Here is an 11,047-nt window from a genome sequence, read left to right as displayed (position 1 = left end):
GTCAATCTATGGGTATAGTGAAGTGTATCCAGGTTAAAAACCTGAACCCATAAGGCCTTCGTGCCCACCAAAGCAAACATCCAGAACATTCCAATTCTCGACCATCTTTGTGAATTCCAAACAAACAACCAACATCCCCCCCCTCCCAACCCCCTCCCTGCCTCCCTGCTTAACGGACCTTCAACTGCCCGCCTCCCCAACTGAGCAGAGCGCTTTACCCATCCCAGAACTAGAATACTTGCACGTTGGGGGAGAGTGTCTCCCTTGGCAGGCGGCATCCCTGCTCCCATCAGGGTCACCCCGGCCAGCGTCCAATCACGACTCTCATGTAAAGGTAATTAAGCAAAGGAGTCAGCGTTCATTATGCAGGTAAGTGTCCGAGTTAGTCCCTCATTCAGTTTCTGGCAGGTCTCTGGACGGTGATCTGTGGGGCTCCCCTCTGCCCAACGACGGCGACCCAGCTCGGCTGTCATCGCGATGTCCGTGGTTTGTTCTGTTGGACCTACGCGGAGGTCCCGCGGTGCGCCACCCGTCAAGCCAGTCTCTAGCCACCTCCGGGGAGTCAAAGAACCATACTTTTTTGTCGGCGACCACTCGCAGCCGAGCCGGGAACAGCATGGAGTATGGAAGCTCCTTCTCTCTCAAAGTCTTTTTCACTTCCAGAAATGTCCTCCTCCGACGCGAAACCTCGGCCGTGTAATCCGGGAAGAAGGATATTCTCGAGTTCTGGATTTGGATGGCCGGGGCCACCCTCGCGGCCTGCAAAACGGCGTCGCGGTCCCGCAAGTTGAAAAGTCTCGCCAGAATCGGTCTGGGCGCAGCCCCTGTCTTCGGCTGGCCCCCTGGCACCCTGTGGGCCCTTTCCACTGAAAAAAAGTTCGAGAGGCCCTTGGGGTTAAGCTGGTTCTTGATCAGGTCTTCCACATACAGATCCATGGCGCCTTTCGTCTCAGACTCCGGAACTCCCAGGATGCGAACGTTGTTCCTCCTGGAGCGCCCTTCGTGATCATCCAACTTCTCCTTAAGTACCTTGTTGTCCGCCTGTAGTCTCTCTACATCCCTCTGCAGATCGGACACGTCCTCCACCAGGGATTTGGCCACTGCCTCCACCTGCTTTACCCTTTCGCTCATTTTCTGGAGGTCAGCCCGAATGAGCGTTACCTCCGTTGCCGTCGCTCCCACCGTCGCTTGCCCCTGGGCCAGGGCGTTGAGAACGTCTTCCAGCGTGGCTTTCTTCACTCCGTCACCCTCCGTCCCTTTGGTCATTGATTTCCGTTGCTCCGACGCAGGGAGAGATTGTTTGTCATAAGCAAATTTGTCCAATTTGGCCTGGGTGGAGTTGTGCTTGGGACCCCTGCCCGCCATCGCGTGCCAGGAGGGTGGTCGTTTGTGTGCACCTCCGATAAGGGTCCGTGAGATGGGGAGCGACTGGGTCACGGTGTCGGACGAGTGATGAGCTCCCCTTCGGGTACTGTGCGAGTAGGCCTGGGTAGACTTGCGGGAAGGTCTTGTCCGAAGTGGCGTGGGATACAAGAAATGGCGGTAGTGACGCAGCGAGTTCAGGGTCCGTTTTGAGACCGCTCGGCCAATGTCTATGGCACTAAGGTCGGCGTCGACGGAGCATCTCACCTCCGGAGGGACTGTGTGAATGTCGGGTAGTTCAACGACAGCGTCGCGCAAGTCGCGCCGTAGTGCGAGCACTTCCGGTCGGCGCACTCCGCTCGGGTCTCACTTCCGCCTGGATGCCCCTGCCACCAGCGCCCGCTGCTTTCCGAGCGACACCAGGCCGCTTACAGGAGTCGTGTTTTCCGCCGATTCCGGGCTCGCCGCTGCTCCGAAACTTCTCAGCTGGGGGCCGTGTGGTCACCGCACCCGGGCTATCCCGTTCGGGAACATTGATAAGCGGATAAACATGCGGATTGATGCGGGATGCCGCCTTACTCCGGGAGCCTCTCTAGTTCGCTGCCGCCATCGCCGGCTGCTAGCCACCTTTCTGCCCTTCTTTTGTCCTTTTTTTTTTTGGGTGGGAAATCCCACTCCTCGTCGCCACTGTGAAGGAGCGATGCTCGTTATGGCAAGGATGATGCAGACTCTGGGGTTTATGGGAAGGTTGCTTTATTAATTACATATATCGCGGGAGAGCGCCGAGCGTCCTCTCACCTCCGATGCTCGGGGTCTCTGTGCGCATGCGCACCCGCTCTGGAAATGGCGTCTTCGCGCGTTGCGTCGTGACGCAACTCGCGAAGACTAGAGCGCGACTCTACATAACTGTGCAGAATAGTGATGTCAGTTTGTAAATCCAACATCGGCAGTGGGAATGCATTTTCAGAATATTACACTGTTTTCGAATTTTTGGTGGTTACGGCTATCTTCTTGCTTTGGGAGATGAGATTCACCTCTGAACAAATTCAAACCACAGCTTTACTGAATTAACATGATGATTTGAAAAGTGTACTGCCCAATATAGAAGTTTCTCTCTAAAAAGTTAGGTTGGCAGGCATGAACTGTGACACATTGTCACTGTGTGAACAATATTGTTTTTTATACGAAGCTCAAGATTCACAGGCGCACACTTTTTTTAAAAATGCTCTTGATTATTTTCCGCTATATTCTATCTTTCCGTGAGCTGCACTCGAAATTAATGTTGAAGAAATTAGAATAAAATATAGGTCATTAAAAAAAGCTCATTTTTCGCACCAAAGTTGCGGCCATCTTGCAATGGGTATCGTAAAAAAAATCCACATATTCAATGAGCACTTCAGAAAACACGCTCAAGCAAAGTTTTAATAGAAATACTGCTATTAACATACTTAAGTAAATTCCCAAATAGTTTGCAAGTGAAGGAGTTTTTAAGTTTGATTAATTCTAGTTCTTGGTCTTAAATTATTGTAGTTTTAAACATAAGTTGTCTTATTCGAATATGCGAATTTATTATCGAAAACGGGTAGAGAAATGAATGTATTGTAAAAAGTGTTGCTGTCCTCGCTGATCGTTTTGTAAATAACGAGAACCCATGTTATTTTAAAAAGGCCGGTCCGTAAAAAAGCACCTGCAAAGGCACCTGCCATGACAATTATCCTCTATGTTTTCTACGAGCCACCTGATCGCACAGTAGCCAATCAGAACATTAGCTTCTCTTTTACACGTTCTTGTTTCCATAGCAATGGGCTAAACCAAGTGTGCATGTCTGTGCCCTGCAAAGCCCAGAGGGATGGAGCTCTCCACCCCTCCTCCCCCTGCACAGGCAGGCGAGGTGCTGTCAACCGGCACACACACAAAGAGCGGCCGCAAGCAGCGGCCGGGGGGGCAGCAGGTCCTGGGCTGCCTGCTGAGCCCGTGTCTGGGGGCGGCGGGGCTGGTTCTGTAGGGGAAGCCGAGGCGCCCTGGATGGTATGGTTGCGTCGGAATAGGAGGGAGATGGTATCCGCAATACTCGGGACAGGACGGAGAGGAACGGCAGCTGAAAGCGGTAAACAAAGCCAGTGAATGCTATCCTTTTGCTAGTCCTGACCCTGCAAGTGCAGAGAACGCTGCATGCGCACTTGGTCTGCTGTGCTCACTTAGGCTCTGTGGCTGCTTATGTGAAGGTAATGGCGTTATGACATATGCCTTGTTTGTATGCCTAAAAACGTTTTGTGCTGTGACCATTAGAAAATTCAGACAACGCCCCCCCCCCGCCCCCTGCCATCTCCGCAGTGCTTCTCAGTTTAGCTCCCATAATATGTCATTACGCAGATACAGTTAAAAATGTACGCCCCCACTTTAAAATGTTCCTACACACCAACAATTACGCCTGCTGTCAACTTTGAAACCCTCAGTTTGGGTCTGTCATTGTACCTGCATCTGTTCATGCTTATTTGTCATTATGGTCAAGCTGCAGCATGTACTGTAATGAGTGTGTCTTGTGCTGTCTACGTAGATCAGATGTACACCATTATTTAGGAGACTGGTGGTAGGGAAAGATGAACTTCCCTGTCCTGGTGGTTTCTGTTTAAGTTTCTCAACATACTAATACAATGCACAAAATGTATACTATATATAACCCAGAGAGTATTAGTAAAATACACGTGCCACGGGGCATAAGATCATGTGTTTGACTAGTAACAATAAAATATGCCTGCGATTATTTTTCGAGTGTTAGTCTTTTTTAAGTGAATACAAAAATAGTTTGACTAACGTGTTTGGCAGTTTACTCTGTTCTTGGCAACAACTTGTGCAGTTTTTTTGTATTTTGTCTCAAAACGTACAGTATATGCTTAAATGTCTAGAGAAATAGCTTTATTATGGGTGCCAGGAAGGCCTATGTACTTACAAGACCGCCTGAGTTTTGCTCTATTTCTATATTCATTATTACAAAACTGTGCTGGGAATACATTCGCCTTTTACGACTACGCCTTTATGGGGTGCATAGCTTAATTTAGAAGCTGGTGGCTACTTGACAGAGTTTGTCTTATTTTTTTTATTTTTAGAAGTGTATGCTGTGCTGCACAGAAAACACACCGGTACATTTTCGGAAATCGCGCTCTATCCTCGTTTGTTACAGGGTGCCACACGCAGGATCTCTTGGAGAGAGAACCCTCCTATTAGAAGTAGAGTTTGGTGTATTTTATTCCATTTTGTGACTTTGCTACTGGAAATACAGGCATTTCTTTGGACAATGCAGAGGCCAGCAGGGATCTGTTTTGTATTGCTGTGATGGAACACGTATCCGGGGTTACATTCTCATTTTCATTTACAAGACCCCATCATAAATGAGCATTGGCCTGTAAGATGTAGGTGGTACTTCACGTGTCTCCATTAAGGAGAGGAATCTCACAAGGATACTCGAGCCTCCCTTCTACCTCTGCCACATTACTGCAATGCCCACAGCAGCTCTTCCGTCAACTGTGGGTTTCTACATTTTCTGGACAGACTTGGTTTTAACGTTTTGACATATCGTCGAAGAGCAGTTCAGTCAGCACTGGGTGGGCGGTGGAACGGGTGTGGTTGAGGTTTTTTAATTTTTTTAATTATTATTATTATATGGTAGGTGGTGAAAAGCATCTTCTATGGACAGACACCTTCTGTATCTATTTAAGGCAGTATCTTTTGAAAGAACATGCCTGATGAATTCGCCAGTGCACCATGAGGAGACCATGCAAGAGCTATGATTTGCTTTTCCAACACACCCACACTTTCGCTTGCTTTTTGTAAATGGTTGCTAAATATAATTTGATATTCTGCGGACGTAGATGCTTTTGAACATATTGCTGGGACAGGACGATTATTCTTTTCTTTAGAATTTGACTCCCCGATGCTTACCCTTCCATCGACTAACCTGCTCTTTCTCGTGTAGTATTTTTTCTATCCACCCTCCGGGGCTATGGTTAATTGAAGTATAGCACTGCAGTAAACTGCCAGCTGTATTGTTTTGAAGCACCCACACACCTTGCGTGCCCGATTCCTGGTGCTCAGATGCTGTCATCCCTCATGGGGAACAAAAGCGTACATCTGTTTGACTACACTCTTTAATTAGATTCTTAATGGTGGCTATTATGACGGGAAGAAATTGGCAATGTTTGTCTCTCGTGAGTTTTATTTATTTTGACACCAGCGTGTCTATGTAATGTCCTAATTTAAAAAGACAAATATTAGAATGTTGGAGCCGAAGAATTTTCAGCCATTATAATCCCTGAGCCACTTTATTGTCTTTATTGTACACGAGAGAGTTAAATCTCCTGTTAAAGCCTACCATGTCTTTTTTATATTACACACCTCAGACACATTGCTCACTCGGCCTCTCCTGCCTTTTCTCGCTAGCTGTAAGTGAGATGACCAACTTGAAGCCCGTCTACAAGGCTCTGCTTTACATTTATTTTCCCGAGACCTTTGCCATTCTTGCAGCTAGACTCACATTTCCAAATAAAAGCAAGCATTGGCAAAGCCAATGGGGCTGGATATTATGCGCTAATGTGTTATATGTAAGTTACCACCTGACTGTCATAATTATGACTTTAAGCCAGTCCTTAGATTTGCAACAACAACACTGAGCAGGGTGAGATTTGTAGTCCAATTGTTAAAATGAAAAAAAGCACTGGTTTATTATACTTATTGCCGCAGATCACAAAGGCCTCACTGAAACTCACCCTTATCAGCCGTTCGATACCTATACAAATGTTAATCGAAAAAGTGAATGCTTTAATTTTGTAACTAGATAGGAAAATTGAACCCCAAATTCCAATATCTGACTTCTATTTTTGTAAATTTGAAAGCTTCTAGCTAAGTCACTGCTGTGCGTGTTGCCCATTGAGCCCAGAGGCTAGATAGGTATTCAGTTCAATTTGCGCTTTGCAGTCAGAGAAAATAACACAATGGGAACAAGAGCAAAACTCAGAGAAGCCACAGTGGCACTTAAGAAGAAAATCTATGACAAAGAGCTAAAGTGGAACTAACTCCAGCCGCAATGAACAACAGGCAGAGTGAAGGAGGTATGAAGACGTTTACCTAAGTTGTAGGGTGGGGTGTCACGCTCTGCCTGAACAGGTAACTTTTGCCTGCCCAGTAGAATACCTTTGAGGAATTTCAATGCTTGTAAATGTAAAAAAAGAAACATGCATGCTATAGAACACGAACGAGAAAGGAGAGAGTTTGTGGAACACTTGTCACACAAGGGCAGCTTGATAAAACTACTCAGTATATTGGAACAAACGATCCACTTGAGTTGATTTCTACGGGCTACCTGAAACAAAACATGTGTGACAACAGATGTTAGAGGCTTGTATTCTCTTAGCTTTCTACTGCAGAGAGATTGCCATGGCTGTTCTTGGAAGGGCAGACAGCACCTCAGGAGAAGGGTATGTGGCAACCACATATTCCCTGGTTGTGGCACTTCAACACAGAACTGCCAAATTTAAAACCAAAAATTCACCAGGTGAGGTGACGGTGAGACCGTGGGGGGTTGATGTCATACCGAGTCCTGCCTGAAAGCTCGTCTGCCTTTTCCCTCCACCAGCTTCCATATCCCGATATAAAACAAGTGCTTGCTGATGCTGCCACCGTTTTCTACACCCTTTAATTGGCATCGGATGCTTGGAACCTCCAAGGAAGAGCTGGCAACTCACTCATTGGGGGTGTTTCCAGCTCGCCCTCACTGCCATCAGGTGATACCACTTCTTCAATCCGGGACCATGCGAAGGGTGCCGATATTGTGTGACACACTGTGGAATTGTGTGAGTTGGCAGGCCTTTGAACTTGTAAAGCCTAATGTTTAATTGCTAATTTTGCTCTTGTAAGATATTAAAAGTGCATTATTAAAAAACATGTTTTTCGCACGCTTTGCTAGAGTATTGGAAGCTCAATTATGCCACTGCTAGTCTCTTACTTACTGACGTGGCCTGGTACAAGTAGGAAAGTCTGTTGGGTGGGTAAGAGATGCAGTTGCTACAGCACACTACGAAGCAGAGCTGTTCTCATTCCCCGACAGGGAGGTGGGGATGGATATATCCAATCTCCAGTGCAACAGAAGCTTGCCAGAGGCATACCCGAGCAGTAGGAGTCACCATTAGACAGAACGAGACGTTGAAGCAAAGGAAGGGACTGGGCAAAGAGGAGCCATAATTGGTAGCAACAAGCCAAGGAGGAGAAATGAGGAAAAGAGGGAGGGGCTGGAGAAGTGGGGACATTTAATGTCACCAGAGCACTTGTAGCGAAGAAGAGAAGGGGAAAAGAGTGAGTTACTTTGTGTGCAGAGGCTATACGTTGGCAGACTATATAGCAACACAGTTCATCAGCTTAATAATGAAATGTCTGATGACAGTGTAGTTTTCAGATATCAAACAGTCCCTCGTGCATTTCTGTGCTTGACAACAGCATTAAGTGAGAGATAAATGCGCCTCTGAACTGAGCCAAGTTGTGACTGACAAAGTCTCAAGGCAATGGCTGATTGAGGCTGGTCTAAAAAAGCCAGTGGATGAAAGTGGTGGACCCTAAGCCTTCTCTCATAAAGACAAAATGTCTGTTTGACTTCTGCACATTCAAAACCCAGATCTAAATGTGCTGATGGCACAATCGTTTTATGTGATAAAACCCCAGTTGCACAACCGCACAGCAGCAAGGGTCAAATGGCAGTCATTTGTTTCTACATGGGCAACCTGCTCTCTCTAAATCTGGGTCCTCCTTTGAGTGAAGGCTTCTTGTTGCTGTGCAGACCTGGATAATGAACATCAATATTTTATCAGCAACTCAAATATTTCCCACTTTCTGATTGTCACATTTGCACAGACACTATTGGCTATAAATCTCAGTAACTGCATTCTTGTTGTAGCATTTTAGCGAAAAAATGTAGACCAGTATTAATTTACTTTTTCTGTTACTTTTTCAATCTATATGCATAGTATTTGAGTGATAAAATACCCCCAAATAAATTGAATTGAGTTGTTGCAAGTAACCCTACATTTTGGATTGAATAAAGGCAAGCTAGCAGGAGTCCTGTGGAACTAACGGCCAGATTCATGAACCGAAAATTGGCTCGCAAAGGGCCAGATTCTGAGAATCTGGCCCTTTGCGAGCGCAATTATTGCATTTGGGATTCATCATCCCAAATGCAATAATCGCTATTATAGAATTCGCTATTGTGCGAGGAATTGCATTTAAGGAATCTCTATTAGAGATTCCTTAAATGCAATTCATCAACCAATTTTAAATTGCGAATTCGCTATAATTGGCCGCTATTTACCACGAAGTCTGACTTCGTGGTAAATAGCGAAAAAATAGATTAAAGCACTTTAGTGCATTTTTTTCTTTTGCATGTTACACACACACATGTCCTTTGGACATGTGTGTGTGCAACACCTGTGTAATGTTGCATTTCAGGGGTGCTACAGGGTGTCCTTTGGACACCCCTGGCACCCTTGAAATCGCATCCTTATTTGCGATTAGCTAATTGCTAATCGCAAATAAGGAATAACTCCCCATTCATTCCTATGGGCCTGTAGGCCCATAGGAATGCATGGGGAGTTATTCCTTATTTGCGATTAGCAATTTGCTAATCGCAAATAAGGAATGTGTAGGAATCGCTATTTATTTAGCAATTCCTACATGAATCCCGTTTTGCAAGTCCTTAATAGCGATTCCTTATGAATCGCTATTAGGGGCTCGCAAAACGGGAGAATGATGAATCAGGCTGTTAGTGCTCGGTTCGTTGAAATATCCTGAGTCCATCAGTTTGTTTTGGGCTAGTGAGGGAACGCCTCTTTTTCACATGTGAGACAGTTCTTACAGCGTCCTTAAGCAGGACACGTTACATCTACAACGGATTGTGGCTGTGTTAAGTTTCTGTAACTATTTACAAAAAAATGGGTGGGTTCAATTAAATAAAGAAATACGGGTTGAGATTTGCTCTCTGTTCGTTATGCCATTGTATCTGGCCATTTTGCGATCTCTCTGTTGTTTATTAAAGTTTTTGTTGTTTCAATTTTCACACTGGGCCATCTGCTGGGCTTGGCTCACATGATAGAGGGCCAAGAAGCACTTTGTTCTCATTAGTTTAATTTTGGCAGAACCCTGCCTTTATCTTCTGTATACCCGAAGGCTGTATTGGTAATTTAAATAAATAAACGAGTTATTTGTAAACACAGTTCTGCCAGAAGAGGCTTTAATGCACAGATGACGCTCAGGGTGCTGACAGAATAGTGTTTACTGCCCTCGAGCAGCTGCTACGTTAACACTCAAATTATACTTTACATGATCTTTTTTTTGTTGCTGTGTGTTAATTTAGGAATCCTTTGTTTTAGCGTGTGTTGGACAGAGGGTGCCGAAGTTTGCGGTGACACTGGTCTGGCAGACAGTTGCTTTACGCATTTGCACTCCATTTTGGATACCAGGACTTATTTGTTATCTTTAGATTTTGACTTGGTGTTAGAGAGAGAAAGGCAGAAAAGAGTGACTGGAGATAAGTGAAATGTTAGAAAAATATGACAAAGATAAAAGCAGGGATGGTTAAAAGAGACTCTAAATGTGAAATAAAAGAGACTGAAAGTTTAGGGTAAACGATGAAATGGGCATGAGGTGGAGTCACAACTAGGCAGTCTTGGTGTCTGGCAACACCGATATTTGCCTATATTATGATGGGCTCCTTTAAATAACTTTGCGACCATGTACTTGTACAAATTAGGCACTGGTGTTTTAGCTCACTGTTCTTACTGCCCATTTACATTTTACTTTTGGTGGACAGATCCTTACTTATTGTAGCCTAGGAGCTTTGTCCCACTGAGGCATACAAGAGAACCAGTCCTTCCACTTCCTGATGGTGGTGTAAGCCCAGTGTAGTACTTTGCACCAAGAGATGCACTGGGTCCAAAAATGTCTTCAACTTGCAATAACCCAACTGAAGTTTGATAGCATTTTATCATGGAGGTGCAGTGCCTGTTGCTCATTGCTGATGTACAGATTTGATAAACCGGTTTGTTTAGTCGGTAGTACAGTGTGCATGGTGTTACTTTGTGGTAACATCGCAGCAGTTCAATAGCTGAGAAGTGATTACTGTACCAGTTACACCCATGAAGGAAACCTCCAGCAACAGTGAATTCTTTATATTCAGATTGTGGTGGGCGGTAGTGCATCCATTCCAGATGGTCACAAAACACCCACGTTCCTCTGGGAACTACGCTGCTGTAGCCAGGGACTTAATGAGCGATACATGAACTAAAAGATGTGAAATCATATTTTCAGTGAACATGGGAAACTGAATGTATATTTTTTAATGTAGGCTGAGCCTAAAGCCTATTCGTCCTGCTGCCGCAGCCGTTCTTAATTGGGAGTATTGTCGAGGTTATCAAAAGCTCTTGTTCGTGTGTAAAGAGGCCAAGTTAAGCAAACAGAGGTCACCTTTGGAGCACCGACTGTGATCTTCCTAGACGCAAAATATTTATGCCATTACGTCACCTAATTATGCTGAGTTTGCCTCAAAATTATAGCATGGCAGCAACGAGCAGGACCAGAACATGAGTGACTGTCCTTTTCAATATTTGTGTTTTTGATGATGTTTAGCACGAAATGCAGCATTGTGTCC

The 11,047-nt window shown here is 45.2% G+C and overlaps 1 protein-coding gene across 4 annotated transcripts in view; it reads left to right on the top strand.

Moving 5' to 3' along the window:
• Positions 1-3,277: 3,277 nt before the first annotated feature.
• Positions 3,278-11,047, top strand: part of LOC144823702 (uncharacterized) — a 317,027-nt gene continuing 309,257 nt past the window's right edge. For 2 of the 4 annotated variants that reach the window (XM_078682444.1, XM_078682446.1), the window contains exon 1: positions 3,278-3,469. The gene's annotated coding sequence lies outside the window, so the exon portion shown is untranslated. Of the gene's footprint in view, positions 3,588-11,047 lie in introns of all 4 variants that reach the window. The other 2 variants (XM_078682445.1, XM_078682447.1) reach the window with 1 other exon arrangement.

Source organism: Lissotriton helveticus, chromosome 3_1, assembly GCF_964261635.1.
Source record: "Lissotriton helveticus chromosome 3_1, aLisHel1.1, whole genome shotgun sequence".
Classification (NCBI taxonomy): domain Eukaryota; kingdom Metazoa; phylum Chordata; class Amphibia; order Caudata; family Salamandridae; genus Lissotriton; species Lissotriton helveticus.
The sequence above is the reverse complement of the archived record's forward strand: the minus strand, read 5'-3'. Positions and strand labels throughout refer to the sequence as shown.